We start from the raw sequence: 19,396 nt of genomic DNA, 5'->3' as shown, positions 1-19,396 counted from the left end.
AAATTTTGAGTTAAATCCATGAGTGGGCTGCAGCTTGTTCAAACCCTGAACTCAACACCCTTTGTGCTCCTTTGGCTTTTCCACTGCGGTTCATGGGATATCTCCTTCCTGAGGAAAGGGCTAGGTGTAATAAAAGGCGTCGGGGCGAGGACTTGCAGGTCTCCTCCGATGCTTCCCCAGTGCTGGAGAGACAGAACTGGAGAGCTGAGCTCTGCCCCAGGCTGGTGAGAAGGGGGGAATAAGGAGGAAGAGCAGTGTGTGGAAATGAAACGCTCCAATGCTGCTGTGGCCAGGCTGCATCCCCAGCGAGCAGGTATGCCAGGGGGAGCGGGCAGCTGTGTGGTATCTGAGTGGGGCTGAGGCTGGCAGGGGCAGGGTGAAGCTGTGTGTGTGCTGCACAGCACAACGGGATGCCTGGAGGGTGCACGTGATGGGAGGCCCCAGCCCCATCTCCCCAGCATGAGCCATCTGTTGCCCCTCTCTTGGACGTGTGGACAGGCAGATGACACACCTGAAAAAGGCACCCAGCACACGAGGCAGAAGCAGAAGTCCCCCTCAAGGTTCATAAACCAGAGACTGCCTCTGGTTTTGTGCTGACATGGAAGATGGGGCAGCACCTCTTTATGGCCACAAATCCATTCTGGCTCCCTGGAGGAGATCAGAGTTACAGGCAGGATCACATCGGGGGCTTTCACCCTCCGGGGAGCCGGGAGCTGTGTGATGCTTTGAGTTTGTGAGTGCAAAGGGGTGGCTCGTGTGAGTGAAACTGCTCCTGCCGCTCTGCAGAACCTCTGGCTCTGTGGCACCGTGTAAGAAAAGCAGACGTCAACAAGAGCCCTTCTTTTAAAACTGATACTTAAAAATTGTCACTAGAGATCCGTAACACGACGACCGCAGCGAGAGCGCCTGTTTTCACGGAAGCAGAGCCTAGAGACGAGCTGGTGTTCGCATGGCATGCAGGGGTCCAACTTTTACACCGCGAATCTCTTTTAAGGACTCACAGCTCGACGTGCGCCGGTAGCACCGACACACACGCACAATCACCAGACCCGCAGCTCCGGCGAGCGCGCCCAGCGCGTACCTGCCGCCGGTGCGAACGCTGCCCCCCGGCCACCGCCCGCCCGCGGCGGCTCCGCTCTGCCCCCGGCCCGGGGGGCGCGGGGGCTCCGCCACAACCTCGGGGGGCTGCCGGGCTGCCCGGGGAGCCGCGGGAGGCTCCTCCTCCGCGCCGGCCCCGCGCAGCGCTGCGGGGCGCCGGGAGCGTGCGGTAGGTGCGGGGCCGGGCCGGTCCCCCCGACGGCGGCAGCCCCGAGGGGGGGGCGGGAGAGCGGGTGTTCCGGGCAATCAACAGGTCGGGTGAGCCGCGTAAGAACCGCGTGTGCCGCCGGCCCGGCCGTGGCCGCGCTGCCCGCGGGAGGCGCGGCGGGCACCGGGGGTGCGGGCGTGGGTGGGGTGGGGTGGGGTGGGGTGGGGTGGGCGCAGCGCGGGCGCGCAGCCACCGCCCCGCTCCGCTCCCCTCCGCGGGCACGCGCGCTCGCCTCGCACATGCTCACTGCGCCCGCGGCGGGAGCGCGCACTCCGCGGCGGGAGCGCGCCCCGGGCAGCGCCGCGGCTCCGCCGGTGAGTGGGGCCGGGGGTGTCACCGCGCCCGCGGCGGGACCGGCCGATGCGCTGCCGCTGCTCCGCGGCCGCTGCTCCGGAGGTGTGAAAACGCCTCCTCCGCGGGTCGCGGGGGGTGCGCGGAGCGGGGCGTTCGCCCCCGGAGCCCGTCGGGGGTCGGCGGAGGCTCCGGCGCTCCGCGGGTGCGGAGCGGCTCTGGCGGAGCGCGGTGCCGGGGGTGTCCTGCGTGCGGAGTCGCGACCGAGAGCTAGCAGAGGTAGTTAATTGCTGCGCCGCGTGCCGTTTGGTTTTTACCTTAAACCCAGCCTCGCTTATTAATGACTTTAAAAGCCGAAGCGTGCGTTTAAGTAGAATGAGTTACTGCGCTTCCCGCGGCCGCTTCTGCGAGGAAAAACTTGTGTGTGATTTATGCAGTTTAAGTAAACTTTTTTGAGTGTTAAATTGTGCTTGAGCCCAGTGAATGGCCTCTGAAGGAAATTATTCATGATATACAGCTACTGTTGCGCAGACATTTCAAATAGTGAAATATTCTGTTGTGTGAAGCTGTGATTGCTAAAATACATATGGTGAACCAATAAACAGTTTATTGGTCTATATCAGATATTAACAGAAATTTTGCACAGTGCAGTATCAAATTCACGTGTCCCTGAGCGCTGTTAAAGGCAGTGGCAGGAATGGTTTATTGTTTAGTCTCTCTTGTGGACTTCGTTAATTTACTGAAATTTCTTATCTCTGCAATGCCATCCATAGAAGGGTTACACCTCCCCCCCTCCAGTTTATTGAGAAAGCATGTCTAAATTTCTTTCTGCCTGTCCCCATCTGTGTGTATTAGGGCAGTCTGGTCCACAAAAGATGACATATATTTAAACTAGTGGTTCTGTGTCTAAACTAATGCTCCTTAGATACTTTCATACATTTGGTGTTGCATTGTTTTGCTGTTTGTTGCTACATTCAGGATAAATTCTTTATCCTCATCCTTTTTTACATGAATGAACTGTTTCTGTTCCTAAACAAAGCTGTATTTTTATTTCTACTTTGAAATTAAAGGCATTGTGTGGCCTCAAATGCAACACATGCAAGCAGAAAAGACTTGCAGTACAAATACCTTGGAAATAATCAGTGCTCGTAACTTTGGAGACATTCCAGAAACTTTTTAAGCATGTTTTGAAAATTCATTTGAAATGGCACAGCACCTAATAAGTTGATTTAATTATTCTAACTTAAAATTCTTAATTAAAAAAAAAATAACCAAATGCATGGTGTAAAATTGAATTGTGAAGTTGAGTCAAATTGTCCCGCCTAATTCTCGTGCCTCTTCTGCTCACCCACCAACAGGTCAAAACATTTGGCTAAATAACAAGCAGTGTACGCTTTTGGTTTTAGGCTCATCGATTTGCTTTGCTTTGCTTTGTTTAGCCCACTCCCCTCAGCTCATTTTCTTTTAGAATACTCCATAAAGGCATGGATTCCCACGACTCACTAATCTTATCACCATTATTTGGCTGAAATGTTTGAAACGGGGCTCCTGTTTCAAATATCTCCCAACCTCGGCAGTCTTGGACTTCATTAGAAAAGCTTCATTAGGGAGAAATAAAAATGTTGTTGATAATTCCCCCTCCAACAATAAGCCCCATTTTGGGCTCCACGGTGTGCGCGGGCACGCCTTGAATTACGAGAAGGAATTAAACTTAGGTATTCCCACAAAGAACTTGATCTCAGTATCACTTAAAGAGTCTCCTGTGTCCCTGTGTTGTTGTGCGTAGCTGCTTGATGTGCTCTTTTTTTTTTTTCCACCCCTGAAAACGTAATAATTTAAGTATTAATCCTGCAAAGATTAGTTGCATGTTTAACTTCAAGCCTGCGAGGCATTGCGGTGGCTGTATTCGTGTGTCAGTGTGTGTGTGTACACACTGCTGACAAAGAAAACAATTAAAGACGTTGGTAATTTTCTGCTGTCTTCCCAACTGTTATTTATGATGTGCAGTAGTGAAACAGCTATTCTGAAATCAGCTATAATTCTCTTCAGTAAGATTTGTTTCTTCTGTGCCAAATTTTGCAGTAACCAGATGGTCTTAAGGTGTCTTCAGCCGGAGAACAAGCATGAACAGTGCTGAAGACTAATTATTCCTTGCAGTAAATTCCTTCTGCAATAAATTCACAGGTTGTTAGACCTAATCTGTGGAAATGATTGTTAAGATTACTTAGGCAGTGAAAAATGCTTTTATAAATTCGTGAAAACTAGCAGAAGTTCTTAGGATGCTAAGAAAATATTTTTGAGTTAATTATGCCTTGCCAGGGTAACTTTTATTCGGGACAAACTGTTAAATGAGGTTGCAAATTCAGATCCTTTTTATAAGCCATGGAACACTGCAGTTTTAATATGAATATTTTAAATATACCATGTAAGTGGAGGGCTCATTTGGTAGATCAAGTGGGGAAATCTCATTCTCTGTTTCCAGTGTGTAGTTAGTTACCCTATACATGTGTATTTTTCACAGCAATAGCAATATAAACTTGATTAGTGCATGGTGGAGTCTCCTGGACTAACAATCAAGTTCTTTTCATTAAATTTCACACTGTACTGCACAGGATAGAAAAATAGTTATACTAGGAAGGAACAGAAAATATATTAAGAGTTATAAACAATGGCATCCACAAAAGTAAAGCCATTCAGGCTTTAAATACATCTTACTTTTCAGTGACTTAATTTGGTAAAAAGTACAAGATTTATTTTTCTTTTTTAAATGTATGTCTACTTGAAAAAAAAGATATAAGTATTCACTTTGATATGAAGAGGGAGAACTTGTCAAATCTCTTTCCTTCCTTTTTTAAGGTCAGAAGGACCATCCTTGTTGGGACTGTTCATTAAGAGATCTCATCACAAAAGAATTGTTCATGGCAGTCAAATTCTTAAAACAATACTCCATCTTTATTTGCAGATCTTAACTCGAGTAATGATGTTTAACAAACACCTTGTTTTAATCAGGTGAGGATAAGCCCCTCAATTAGGATGCAAATAATTGCTCACCTCGATTGGGTCGTTTGGGGCCTGGAGGTGCTGCCATTTCCAGATAGTTTTGGTGTTACCAGAGGTTTGAAGCAGGAGGGAGGAGAAAGTGGGAATGAGGATTTAGGACTCTGCAGTCGTCGTGCAGAATATTTTTTTTATCATGGCGTTCAAAACCTGATCCAGTTCCCTTCTTCATCAAGCTGTTCAGTTGTTCTTGATTTACTGCTGCAAGAGGTGTGAGAGGAAAATTGGATCCAAAATAGTGTTCACTGCAGAGCTGGTTCCAGCGAGCGTGTCACAGAGTGAATATTTAATTAAAAATAGCCAAACCTCTTTTCACTCAGTCTTTCTACTTGGGCTTTAATTATGTATTTGAATTATTTCAGAGGTGTGTAAAATGAGATGAGAAAGATTACATGGGCATAATCCTTCCCATTTAAAATTATTTGTCTGCAGCTGCCTAAGTCCTGGCATTAGGGAGTCACATAATAAACATGTTTATTTAACATCGGCGTTATCTGTTAGATTGTACATGGTTCATTAACATGGAGAGAATACTTTTTGTTTAATAGTGTGTGGGAGCTGCCAGAGGTCAGAAGGGGTTGTTTGCCTGAAGTCGAGATGGCATCTTGGCTTTGCTCTCATTCTGTTTGTCACCTCTGCTGTGCGCGGGAAACGCTTCATTAGTGCCGGGCTGAGGGATTTTTCCCTCGTGTTTGCGTAGAGGGGGCTCTGTGGAAAGCCAGAAGTATGCTGCAGGGCTGTGGTAAGGTTTATGGGGAGTTTTTAAGGAAGGTTTGTTGTAACTTGCAGAGGGTTGTTTTAGTTGGGGTTCGATCAGAAAAGGCGGCTTGGAAAGGATGGAGCGGGAGGGGAGCGCGGGACACCACGGGGTGCCCGCAAAGAGTGGAGGTGTCGTGGAGAACTGGGACGTGGGAGGGTCTGAGGGCTTGGGAAATCGAGAGCAGTTTGTGTGCCAGTGAAATAACATTTTGTTGGTGTGGCTGGGTTGGAGTTGGCCTCAGAGCAGCTGGACCTGGTGGTGATGCTGGGCTGAGATGGGAGAGGTGGCACCTCGTCTGCAGGATCGGGTCCTTCTTCCTCCATGAGGCTTGTGGGGTGTTCTCGTCCTCCTGTTGATTAGAAATGTGCTTGGATATATGAAACTGGATATCAGGGACACTGGAAATATGGAAGTAACCATAGTCTCGAGTTTGAAAAGGTTACTTGAAATGTTTTAATATGATTTGTGTATAGGAGCTAATAGCCACGCACTGCACGCAGCGCTGGGAGAGATGTACACACATCTCTATACACAATTTTAATTTTTATTTCAGCTTTCTGAATGTTTCTGACAAGTCAGTGAATTTCTCCAGCCTGATTCAGATGGTGGGGGCTCTTTGGTCTTCTTGTGCCTTTGAGTGAGAAGATAATTTGAATTTCTATTAGAAAAAAAAAATAGAAAATTAACTTCTGTGATTTTTATCAAGCAAGGACCTCAGGCAGATAATAACCAAAAGGTGTTGAATAAAATGATCATTACTGTAGAGTTCAAAGTGCTGTGGCAGATACAATGTGAGTGAAATGTACCACAAATGTGCAGTTTTTTAAAAGCATGGCAGTAAAAATAGAAAGGCTTAAAAAAAATAAACTGAACTTCTGTGTTGATTATAAGTTGTAGCTGAAGCAATCTGAAGGCCTGGATATTATTTTTAACAAGCCAGCAAAACAGCTATTTCTAAAAAAATAGTAGGCTCCCTCAGAAGGGGAGAAAGAGAACAAAAAGAAGTGTTATCTTGGAAGAGGGAATGTCTGGTGTGGGGTTTTTTCCTTTGAATTATTTTCAACAAGTACTTACTCTGTTCTGTATTTTTAAGAAATTATGTGGACAGCAATTTTGTTTCTTTACCAAGGCAGTGAAAACACCAAGAATCCTTTTTATAATTTGGAAAGAATGTCAAAAGAATGAAGTAGTTAAACCTAAGTGTATTAGATCATACGCCTTAAATGCATAAATAAGCAGAGCTGCAATCACAGAAACCAATGTTAAAACCACCAGGAAAACTCACCCACAAACCGTAATGACTTAAAGGGAATGACCTCAGCCATTGTGAAATTTGTGCCTATTTGTTGACTGACATTTATTTGGTAGAGGCAGGGTGTGTGTTTTGTTGGGGTGTGGGATTTTGTTGTTTGTAAGACTGCTGGGGTTTTTTTCTGTTGTTGCTGCCAGGTTCGAACACAAAGAGTGAAAATAGGATTGAGGCCGGGAGAGCCTGGATATGATTTGGGCGATTGGAAAAGCAGGTGAAGGGTTTGCTATTGATGCACAGAGACTGGTGGAAACGTACTGAAGTTTGTTGTTCAGATGTTAGAAACTTCCCCGATGATAGCCCACTTCTAACCTATTCCCAGCTGGTTTCCTCTTAAGGAAATGAAGGTTTAAAGTATTTGGTTACAAACCTGAGATTTCTTCACGTCCGTGTCTTTGCGTGAGTGCTGCATGAAATGCTGGTGTCATTCATCTCCCCTCTGCTTTTTGGAGAGGAAATTGATGCTCGGTAGAACCTCGACTTGCCTTTGCTACAGCACCACTTAATAACTCAGGGAAATGGAAGTCTTGAATTATTTCAGCAATAATAAGACTTCTTCGGGAATGTTTTTACATAAACCAGCACTACAAACTGCAAGCTTGGCCAGAGCCACGTCTCTCTGCAAACAGGTTTTCTCTCTGCTGCCTGCTCCTGGCTGTGGGCTCCTGCTTTTTTGGGTTGCAAAATTAAAGAAGTTCCAGATTCAATTGCCCTTTCTTAGATGTGCAGAAAGGTTTAAGAAAATGTGTAAGTTCGTGCTGTTTGGTTGAACGCCTGACTCAAGGTGCTCAGTCTTGTCCTGCAGGAATTCTCACTTGCCATCCCTGCTTTTGAGAAGGAAAGCAGCCCAGCTAAATAAATATATAAATAATCCTAAATAAAAAGCGTTATTTAATACTAGTCAGCCCAGGTAGTAACTGGTTAAACCACAGAGAGTTGATGCCTCTCTCTGTGCTGGGAAGGGCAGACTTCAAGGAGAAACTCAACCAGAGCAGGAAAGTTTGGTACTTCCAAACAAAGACCAGGGGACGTGGGGCGAATTTCTTAAACTCAGCAAATGCCTTAAAAACTAGAAATGCCTCTAGGATTACTCAGGCACCCACAAGAAACAGTGAGAGGAAAGTGGGGCAGGCATCTGAAATGTTTTTGTTTTTTAGATAGGTTGGGTAAGCAAAGCAGTCTGGGGGCCCCAGTTATTTACAGCTCTGTCTGTGCACCACGCAGAGAGGCTCATCAGCTGTGTCTGAAAGACAAGTTTGGCATCTATTGCAAATCGTGGCTTTTGATGGCACATTTCATTCGTCTGTTTGCCCTGTGATTGTCCTGCAGCTACTTGGAAATAACTTTGATCAGTTTTGAATATAGATCTGTATCTGTTTTGATTCCCCCTGGTACTGCTCTTCTGTGCTCAGTTACCATCCTTAGAGTTTATTTGTAAATATCTGACAATTCTTTGATTCTAAGTCAAGTCAAAATGTATTTACAAAATACTTTCAGTAAATGTTGACAATGTGCACTTCAGTTTTGTAAATGATGTAAATTTATTATTTTTCTCCATTACTGTGGCTGAAACAACACAAAATCTTGTCTAGAATTGAGCAATACTTTTTATTTGAAAAAGATTGTTTTTTCCACCCTTTAACAAACTAAAAAGCACCGTTTTTTTTCTGAAACATGACACATTTTTAAGTAAAACATGTGAATGTTCTATTCACTGTATCCAAATTTTCCCTTTTTTTTTTTTTTTTTTGTAGGCTGACTTTATTTTTTTGGGGTATATAAAGCCATGGTTTTTGCTAGCTTACATTTGTAAGTGCTATGCTAGTACTACTCCTCTCCACTGAGATAGTTAGGAGTAAGTCAGCCTTTATGCTCTTCCCCTTCCTTGTGTTTAACTATGAGTTCCAGATAATTTCACTCAAATAAGGGTTGGACCCTTATTGAGTGGGAGCAATTTTAAATCTTCGGTGCTTGTTGCACAAGTGCATTTTTAGTTTTATTGGTTTTTTGTTGTTTTTTTCTTTTTTTTAAATCACAGCGTGGTTATGTGCTGCCAGTGCCAGTCCAACTGATTTCTTCAGTGCCTGAGCCTTGCAAAATGGGAGTGGGAGTCAACATCTTTCTGTGCTATCCACGCTCAAAGGCCCGTTTGGAACTTAGCAAAGGTTTTCAGCAGCAGTTAAAAAAGCTGAGAAATCCCAGGTGTGTGGGAAGGTCCCTGAGAGGGAGGTACTGCAGCCCCTGCAGTGCCAGGGGATGTAAGTCCTGCACTGAAACCCCTTTGCAGTGGTGTGACTTAGTCCTTGCTCTCACATCTCCTCTGACCTCGTACTCCTTGGTGTGTTGGTGGAGTTCCGTGTGCAGCAGGAAAACAAGACAGGCACCAATTTTCTTTTTATTTATTGAAATAAAATTAGGAGATCGTCACTCTGTTTAACCTTAGTAGCCTGTTGTGTAAATATCTACTTTAGAGGGATCTTGGTTTTAATGAAATTCATTTATCTCTGAATAAGAGGCAAACTTAGGTCTCTGACCTAAAATACATAATCATTCAGCAATGCTGTAACCACGTGTAACCCTGGCAGTGTAAGATTATCTTCTGTGTGACCACTTGGACAGACCTTTGCTGTCTCTGCTCAAAATGGCTTTGTCCTCTTCAGTGTCTCTTCACCTGAAAACTCCTGAGTTGTGGTTTGCAGGAAGGCATATTCAAGCCTGTTATGTGTGATTTCATTTTGTTTGTTTGGCAACCATCCTTCCCGTTCCCTGCAGCAGATGAATATAATTTGGGGAAGAGAAATGGATGGGGAGGGGGACTAAGGAAGCCAGCTGAGTCTTCTGAAAAATATTTGAGACACAGCAAAACTTCTGGGCTGTGTTAGTTTTGAAACACCACTTACGCACCCCTCTGCAAATTAGGGGTGGGATGTGGAGACAAATGTTTGATTGCTAATTGAAAGTAGTAAAGGATACTGCTGCTAAAAGTCAGATACACTGATGCTGAAGCCTGACACTCTCCTTTTTAAAGCCCAGTGCTTCTCCTTCCCCCAGTCCCCCCTGCCACAGATCAGGATTATTCAATCACAACAGCGGTTTAACCATCTCTGTGGTGGAGCAGGATGGTTGCTTAACGATGCACAGAAGCATCGTGCCCTGGTTTAGGACAGGAAGTGGAAAATGAATATTGTTTTGAACTTGAACTTTGTAAGCAGACAGAAAGTAATTATCGGGGCCGGAACTCCCCTGGGAGAGGCGGGGGAGTGATGCTCTGGGCTTGTCAGAAACACTGTGGGATCTTAAATATCTAGTAGTGTTTAACGTTCTGGTTTTACATTTCTGCTTTTTAATTGATCTTCTGCTCCTCTCTTTCCTTGGCAAACAGAAGAGGAACCAACTGGATGTGGACTTCATGTGCTGTATTTATTGATAGACAACCTCCCGCCCTCCCTTTGCTGGTGGGGCAGGACTCTGAAATTTCTGTCTTGATCCTGGTGTTACTTTCAGTTGTAAAATGAACCTTTTTGCTGCTGGGTTACTTAATGGACCTATTATAATATGGAAAATTAACTTAATTGATGACTAAGAGCACATAATGTTATGTGAAGCCAATTAATCAGAAGCTGTAAGCCATTTGTGTAGTATTTAGCTTTAAACTATGGAAGTTTATCTGTCTTATAAAGTAGAAAGCCCCACTGAAATGACACAAAATCTGCATAGATGTGAAGTTAATATTTTGAGTATCAACTTTTTAATCATATATTGCTATTAAAATATTATCACTTTGTAGAAAAAAAAAAAGAAAAAGGTAAATCTCTGCCTCCACTGAATGTTTTGCTGTATTTGAGTGGCCTGTGACTTCAGTGAGCTCATTAAGTGGTTTTTTGGTGGTTTTTTTTTCCTCTATTTTGGCTACTACTTTACAAGTTCTTTGAAGAAGAATAGTCAGGGCAAGATTTGACCTTTTCTTACAGACTATCTGTGGTATCTTCTGTACATTTTTTAAATGCTGTTCCCTATTAAGATAATTAAACAAAGAAGGGAAAATATTTTTTTGCTAACTTCTACCTATGGTAGGTACATGGGTTTTGTTCTCAGAAAGGAATAATTTCATATTTTAGAAATACCATTTAAAGTGTGAAAGTAAAACTACATTAATTCTCAAAGTAAAATTAAATACGTGCTATTTATGACAAAATGACCCTGACTGTGTTCACGAGACTACTTTAATCTTACATTAATATGGTTGTGGGATACCTTATTCGTGATGAAGTTTTAAAGGTAGTAAAATTAAGTCACTTTAAAAGAAAATTATGTGATGATTTATTGTAGCAGAGTAGGTGAAATTCCTCTAGAGATTTTAATATCTTCCACCTGGTATAGAAATGAAAAGAAAATATTCTTTAGTTGGTGACTAATTTGTCACTAATACCCAGGGGCTCCTTCATTACAATGCAAAGATGTCAGTTTTAAGAGAAACGTACAGTGAAAAAACCAAGTGCAACTTCCTGTCGGAGACAGTTACAAAAAGGGGGGAAAATAAAGGGCTGGAAAGCAGCCGGAGCGGTGAGAAGGAAAGCTCTAAAGCTATCAATCAGGGCAAAGTGCTTGGGGAAGGATTTTACCTGCAGGCTTCAGTGGAATTCATTAGGACACTGGAGGAGGAAAGTCACTCGATAGGACTCCAGAGGAGGAGCTCTGACACGCAGCAGTGCCCAGGCTGGCGCTCGCTTCTCCTCCGATCTGCACGTACTGCATCCCGCTGATTGCTGGGGGAGGAACTGTGTTTTTTAAGAAAAAAAAAAGTCACACACTCTGCTCACTGATGGCTTTTTTACTTGATCACAATGTTAAATGAATTGAATCTGAGGCTCACAGTTCAGATGAAGAAGCTTCCAGAGGTTCTCTGCGGCTGCCGGCAGCTCCAACCTGCCAGCAGAGATCACAGTGTCTCTGCCACATCAGGGGCTTGAAGAGTCCTTTTTCCCAGCAGAAAACTGTTCCAGTGTCCAGTTGCTTGTGTGGTGTCATCGCTTTGCCTTTTGCTGCAGTAACACAGGTTTGACTCTGCCCCTGTCCTTCCAGTACTGCTGTTCCCAACAGCTCGGTATAAGGAGGGGGAGCAGGAGCCCTCACAGTGCCAGAGCAGGGTGGAAGAAGGATTTCTGCCTCCCTTAAGAAACAAGTTACTGACCCTGCAGCAGCAGAGGTCTTGCTTCTTGAGGGCTTTCTGCTTTACTCTTCCCCTAAGTTTAGTACAACCCCAAAAGCTGCTCAGGAAGCGTGTTCTCTGTGGCAGTGGAGATGATTCTGTGTTAGGAGCGCAGCAATGGTGGAGATTTGGGAGGGAGAAGTCAGTACTGCACCAAACAACATACATGTTGGGAACAACATGCACAACAGCTTTGTGGTGAAGGGGGTTATGTCACAGGGGAAGCCCTGGCGTGCCCTGCAGACTGCAGGCCGTGCTAACACAGCTCTGGTTCTTGCTGCCGAGTAAGATTTGATCTCAGCTCTTCTGTGGTTAATTGGAGAAAAGGAAGATTTTTATGTTCTGTCAAAAGCAGATTATTGGAAAGGAAGTTCATGGGGTTTGCTACATTTCTTTCAGTTACAGGGTGTTCTTCAATCAGAGCTCTGAGGTGAATAAGAAACATTTTTGCACGTGTGGTGGGTTGACCTTGGCTGGATGGAAACAGCCAGGGCAGCGATCTGGAGTGATTGCACATCCCATCCAGCAGGAACTGCTGCCAGTTTTAGAACCTTGTATGACAGAGAAGGATAGGGAAGGGTGACACAGAAGGTCAGTCAGCCTTGCTTGTCCTGCCTCCCACCTGAGGCAAGAGACCTGAGAGCTAAAATTAGATCCACTTCTTCAGAAGTCTCTGAGTTGATGGAAAAGGGCTGTTTGGGCATCTTGTGGGCACAAGTGATCCTGGATGAAAAAGTGAACTTGTACTTTACTGATGTTTGAAGACTTGCTTTTGGTGGAAAATAATCTAATTGCAGTTGTATAGTAACATGTGGCTACACGTGTTGTCTTTTACATGAATGCCTGAACTGGGGACACATTTTTTGCATGTTCAGGATCTTACATTTCCTAGGTCTGTTTTGTTAAGGATGGTTTTTTGATTTTAAGCTGCCTGTAAATTTGTAACTGTTCTGAAGATGAGAAGGGCTGCTGTAGGGCACCTGTCCTCCCTGTCTCTCCAGAGGCCAAGTCTCTTATAAGTTTGGGGGGGTTTTGCCTGTATTCTATTAATATTCATATATAAAGTGTAGAAATGGGTGAGATGGTCTTGCCATCAAATGCTGATGAACAGCAGTCAGCTCAGGACAGAGCTCTATGTGAGCATTTTTATACTTAACCTGACAAGGCAAAGTCTTGCCCCAAAATATTGTCTGCTGCTCTACAAAGAAACTGTCAGTCTTTCATTAATCTTTCAGGGGTCTTTTAATTACACAGTAAACAAAACCAACCGAGGCTGCTTGCAGGCAATTCTCTTTTGCTCAACACCTCATGGAGAACTTGGTTTGAAACCCAATCTAGCGAGGTGCTGCCTCCCCCAGCAGACTCCTGTTAATGGCCCAGCTGTCCCTTTAATGAAAGGGTTTTGTTGTGCCAACAAGATGCTCTCTGTCTTTCCTCAAGTGGATGCTCTTTGTGTTGATGCAAACACCGTAACCAGAAGAAGTAGCATGGAACCTGCAATCCTGTGGTCTCTGGAACTCAAAATTCTGTGATCGTTCTTGGCATTTACCCTTAAAGGTTCGTGTGTGCTGGGGTTTTTTTCAGCGTCACTGAAAATCAAGCCCCGAGTTGTGTCATGGGGGGTTTTTTTGTAGTGTCTGAAATGGCTGATACACCCTTGTGACCTTTGGAAGCACAGTTTGGTTTGTGTTCTGCAAATTAAACGTTAGTAAAGGAGAAATAGCTGGGATGTGACTTGTTGAGGTGTTTTTCCCATGGTCCCCTGGCAGCGCTTTGATGTTGGTGTATTAGTTCTGCAAAAGGGAAGCTGGAGTTTAGTTGCCAAAATTTGACTTCCTTCACTTGAGGAGAGCTGACAGAGTATAGGTATGCTTTGCCCTGAAGTCTTACCCTAGAAGTTACACAGCAGTTCCCAACACTGTAAATTTGAAGATTTCCAGGCTCACTTAAGTGCTGTCAACCAAGGCTTGTGTTCAGTCTTAAGCATTTTTCACTTCGGTTACGAGAGCCCAAAATAATCAGCTCTTGGAAAGGAAGCTGTGTTATCCTGACCTGAGTTTAAAAGAAATATTTCTCCCAGATTGCAAATGTCCGAACTACGCCGCTCGAATTTGTTCTGCTGAATGTTAACTCACCTTGGTGAAGGTGACTGCGAAGATAATTTCCATGGTTAGTTGTGTGCATGATTCATGTGTGTTTTATTCTCATTTCAATTTCTTGCCAGCCTTATATTTTTGTATTGCTGTGAATCTGTGAGTGTGTATTTCGAGGCAGCACTTGTGGAGTGATGGCCACCAGCTCTCATCTTTCATGAACATGCTTAAGTGCATTTTTGATCTGAGGATTTTGACTCTCCAGATTCTGGCAGATACAGATTTTTTATTTTTTTTTTTTTAATACAAGAGTGATATGATCCAGTTGTCCAGAAAAACCATTGCATGGAGGAAAGAACCATTTTAGAGCTTTCTCCAGCTCAAAAATGCTTGCAGGTACCCTGTAGCCAACCACTGTGTTCAGTGATCCTAAACATCAGTGAGCAATCTCCTATCAGTTCCTAAATGCTATTTAATTTTCTAGGTATCTAGTAGAGTTTTTGGGCTGGTTTTAACTGTATTAGATGACTGCCAAGGTGTAAACATGACATGAAGTAAACCCCCAAAGTAGTTTGATACCCCTGCCAGTAGGAAAGTCCTGTAAATAACTTACAGACTCAAAAGTCTGCACAAGGGTGTAGTTTATGGATTAGGTGGGGTGGACATAGTCCTCAAAGCCATGTTAAAATAATCTGTTTGCCAGTTAACATTAAAATAGTAAAAATGGTGCCAACTTCAGCTGTCTTGGATTATTTAATTGTAATCCTGTGTTTACAGGGAAGTACAGGTAGCTGTCACCTAAGCAGGGGAGTCATTGGGGCAGACTGTCTTCCTTGGCACAGAACTGCAGTCACTTCCCTGTGAGAAGTGGGACCCTCCTTAAGCAATTGTGTTGATAGATTGTAGGTGTGGTTTCCAGACTGGATTAATCTGACTGAGGGCTGTGTCCTCCTCAGCCTGGCTGCCTGTTCCTCTCTCCTCCTCTGTGTTGGTGCCTTTGGACGTGCTGCAAACTGGATCAACTCCCTGATCCAGCTGAGGGAAAAAAAAAAAGGCGTGTTGGTCAGGCTTGAAACAGATTTGTGTCACTGCAGGAGCTTTGGCTGGGCAGGGGACAGGGCAGGGCTGCATCTTTGCTCAGCAGCAAACTCTCTGCATGTTTACAATCGTTAGAAGCAAACCAAATCCTGAGATAAATGATGATGCACTTCTGCCATTACCCTTGATAACTTCCAGGCAACAATTTGGGAAAGAAGTCAGTCTACAAGGTGTAGTTGTTGAGGATTGATCAGCTTAATACTTTAGGCGCATTTTTTTTCATGTTCCTCTTTTATTTATGCACTTAATTTATAAAATTTCAACCCTCGCCTGGCTTGAACTTCTGACAAAATGTGCCAAGTCCTGTCCTGCTCCCTCACCTGGTTCCCAAGGGCACTTTTAGGTAGATATTTTTGAAATGTGCATCTTAAGCACATTCCAGGGAGGGTTCAGAGCAAGATGTGGAGTTCACTGCTGCTTTCTTTTATAACAGAGAAGGTAGAGGAAAGTCGTGGTTATGTACTGAATGATAAGAGTTCTTGCCCCAGTTGTAGGAAGGCCAGGATGGATTTCCTCCAGGTGCATATTATGTGTGACATCCTTAGTGTATAATAGTAACACACTGGTGCTGATTTAATTCCCATTTGGAATCTTGTCAGAAGTGACTTGCCCAGAATCTAAAACCATGTTAGTAGGACAGTGATGAAAACCAGGAATCCTTAATTTCTGGTTTTCTGAAGTCATTGGTGCATTACCTACATAAAGACCTCGCTGAAATGAGCTACAGCAATCACAATTTTTTATTTGCAGTTTGGAAATTGTATTTTAAAATAGCCTTAACTCTTCCTTTAAGTGGGGTTGCTGAGATTGACTGACAAACTATTTTAATTACTGAATATAGATTACATATATACAAGAAAAACTTCTCTCTGACAAAAGCACATTATATTTTGGCTCTCACTACTAACCAGCTCAACTTAAATTTCACAGCTTGCTGCCAACAGCTGCCTTACAATGACACAGTACTCATAATAAATGAAATTTCATGAAAAAGAAAAATGAAAACTTTGTTCCAGCTGGATTGTAAAGGCAGTTGGAGCATTTCTATCCTGCATGTAAAGCTGCCATCCACATAAACATTGCAAATTACTTTTTCATTTTTAATAATCAGGATCAGACCTTTTCTTATTATGGAGGCAAATATGAGATATTAGAACCATACAATTTCATTCAAAGTCCATTAGTTATTGAACCCTGTCCAGGGTAAAGTGTTTGGAGTGTTTTGGGAAAAACTCACCTTCCAGTTTCAGGTTTTCAGGTTTCTGGCAGCCTCGGATGAAGACCCTGAGAGGAGCAGCCCTGCTCTGCCCCTCCCTGGTGGTGCTTGGAGGGGCTTTAGAGACATCCTTGGCTCTTGGAGCTGTTGCTGTGTGCTGTTGAAAGCCCTGCAGCTGGTGAGTGCCTGCCCTGGCTACCAACGGGAATCTCAGTTGAATTATCACACCCCCTCCCTGCACATGGAAGAGATTAATTCTCACAGCCACAAACAGAATGAGCGCTTTGTACTTGGTACCATAATGTAAGTTCATGCTGAAATACGGTGCCAGTAACCAAGTCCTTCACCAATAAATTCACAGTTCTAATAACCATGTGTTTTTACAGCATCCTGATCCCAGAGGATCAAAGAAACATTGATTTATTTAGCTTTGGGTCCCATCCCCTGTTGTTCTCGCTCCTTCCCCTTGCTCCCCATGAGCTCAAAAGAGCCATAGATGAGATGAAACCCAACTGTTGGTGTGCAGTCCACAGCAGGGAGGGACACTTTGCAAAACCACAGCAAAGAACATTTTAGCCAGTGGAAGTGACAGGCACTGTTGAGGGCAGACAGAACAAAACCACCAAAGCCTGCTTTGGCCAGGGGTCAACATCAACCTGTCTAAACTTCTTCAGAGTTCTTTGTTGATGATAAATGGATTAAAAGTTTAAAAATTCGACGCTTAAGAAAATTACCCTGCGTACAACTTTGCTGCTGTATAGGAAAGTTTATTAAAGACAGAACTGATCTTTCCAAAACCTGGTTGAGGATGCAGCTAGCAGTGTTAGTTCAAGACACTGAGGTTGAGAAGTGTTGGCATGAGTGCCTGATGGAGATATGTATTGCCAGCAGCAGAATTTGTGTCCTTTAGTTAGGAAAAGGTGAATAATGCTCTCAAGGAGCATCACTACCCTACACCTGAGCTGTACCTCTGTTGAGGTCCCCTGTCTTGGTGCAAGTGTGTGCTCAGACGTTGTGTAACATCTCTCCCTGGGGGCTGTTGGGATTTCTACCTTGAGGGTTTCCAGAGTTGTAGGACTGGTTGATGTTCTTTATCAAAAGGCAAACTCAACACCAGAAGTTTCCCAAAACCTTGACAAAACTCTTCAGCATGCAGTACTGAAATGACTTTGCAAACAGGTGTTTTATGGTTCAGAGAGTATTTGGTGCTTGTTGATTACAGCACCATGTAGAGATCCAAAACCAGTGTGAATGTAGATGTCATAAAGTGCTTCTTGCCTCAGAATATTTATTTCTCATGACCAGAGATAAAAGAGTGTGGACACAAGATACAAGTTGACATGATTATTTTGTTGCGAAATAAACCAAACGTTTGGGGTTTGCCTTAGGAAAGCTTAACAATTCCTAGTGGCTGAATTCTGTTTTGAAGCCTACAAATCCTGCTTCTGACTTAAAAAAAAAAAATACTTTTAAAAAAGAACTTGCAGCTGAATAACTGCATCTTTCACTGTTTAAAATGTTTTTCCATCCCATCTTAGACAACTGCAGTGAAGTAGGTTGTGTGCAGGCCTGTGGGTCTGTCAGAACTGACAATTGTTCAGGGAAAAAGAAATTGCTACACTGAACAAAAACCTTGTCAGCAATTGGAGAAGATCCTATTCTGGCATAATTCTTACTTCCAGATCTTTCTCGTGCTGGACAATATTGTCACCTTGAGCTGTGCTTTGTTTGCATGTTTATTGCTACCTGGGCACTATAAAGTAGAGATTGCAGCCAGTACTTGAAGCAGCATAGATTTTTGTTACCAGCAAGAGCCAGAAAGTGTTTTGGGGAGGGATGGAGAGATGCATGTTTTTATGTTAAAGACTGTGTTTCTTAGGTGTGTTTGGAAAGAGAAGGTCCAAAAACATTTGCTGCAAAAACATCTCTACTCTGTGTCTTTCTGGAGGAGAATGGCAGAATTATGTACATAGGCCTGGTTCTAGAGGGAGAGTAATTGTTGGAAGTATTTAAAAATAGGAATGATTGAATATCTAAAACTGTTCCTGACATATAGTACAAACCTTTTTTTGACATTTGATCTATACTGTTCATAGATCTTTTATATACACAGAGGGATTTACTGCTTTGTAATCAAGCTGCTGAAGAAAAACGTTGTCCTTTTACTCACTGGGGATGACTGTAACAAATTAAAATGGTTTCCCATTAGCCTCCCCTACTTAGCTGAACCACTTAAAATTACTTTGGACTTTGCCCTTGTCCGACCTCCTCACCTTTGCTCCAACATTTCTGCTTCCAGGAGTGCAGCAGTGTTGGTCCTGGAGCCTTGCTCCTGTGATTGAAGTTCCAGCTCACTCCAGGCTGGAAGCAGAGAACCAAGGCAGAGCCCAGAGTCAAAAGAAATGTTTAGTTTTAAAAGCCTGGTGCTCAGCAGGTGCTCTCTGCCATCACAGATCGAGGGAGTGCCAGGAGCTAATTGCAGCTTGATTGCTTGCATGTTTTTCGGTAAGACTGTGTGCATGCAGATGAAGGTAGGTTGTTTTAGTTTGGGGTGGGTTTTTTTGGATTATTTTTTATTGCTCCTGTGAGGTTTCTGTGGAAATAATGGCTTTACCAGGTTGTGGACAGAACTGTAGAGTTGAAACAACCAAACTTGAGGCTTGTCTGAGCGCAGAAGTACATTTAAATAAGTATATGTAAAGTTCCCTCTTTCTCCTGTTTATTCAGTACAACCAGAGTTACACTGATTTACAAAACAAACTGCAGGCTTGAAACTGCTTTTTTTGGTCATGTGTACAAGTGTTGTTTTATGACTGATAGTGCCCTAGTGCTAAATGCACTCACATTAATCAGTTATGATCAAGTAAAAAGAAAGCCACGACAGGTATTAGGTGGTAGATGTGCAGTGTCATTCTCAGTTATGATAGGAATGGAAGGGCTGGATTTCTTACCAAGTTCTCAAATCTTGTTTCCTCCTGCCTGTTGCTTCTCTTTGTGTTCAGGTTCTAAATTTAGGTGTTATGCTTCTTGCTGGCTTGGAATAGTAACTTGGAGGTG

General features: G+C 43.5%; 1 protein-coding gene across 2 annotated transcripts in view; it reads left to right on the top strand.

Annotated features, from left to right (window-relative positions):
• Positions 1–1,810: 1,810 nt before the first annotated feature.
• Positions 1,811–19,396, top strand: part of EYA2 (EYA transcriptional coactivator and phosphatase 2) — an 81,395-nt gene continuing 63,809 nt past the window's right edge. The window contains exon 1 of one of the 2 annotated variants that reach the window (XM_032704570.1): positions 1,811–1,876. The gene's annotated coding sequence lies outside the window, so the exon portion shown is untranslated. Of the gene's footprint in view, positions 1,877–5,351; positions 5,397–19,396 lie in introns of those variants that run through there. The other variant, XM_032704569.1, reaches the window with a different exon arrangement.

The sequence above is a fragment of the Chiroxiphia lanceolata genome, chromosome 17 (genome assembly GCF_009829145.1).
Source record: "Chiroxiphia lanceolata isolate bChiLan1 chromosome 17, bChiLan1.pri, whole genome shotgun sequence".
In the NCBI taxonomy this organism is placed as follows: Eukaryota; Metazoa; Chordata; class Aves; order Passeriformes; family Pipridae; genus Chiroxiphia; species Chiroxiphia lanceolata.
This window is presented reverse-complemented; position numbering and strand designations above follow the sequence as displayed.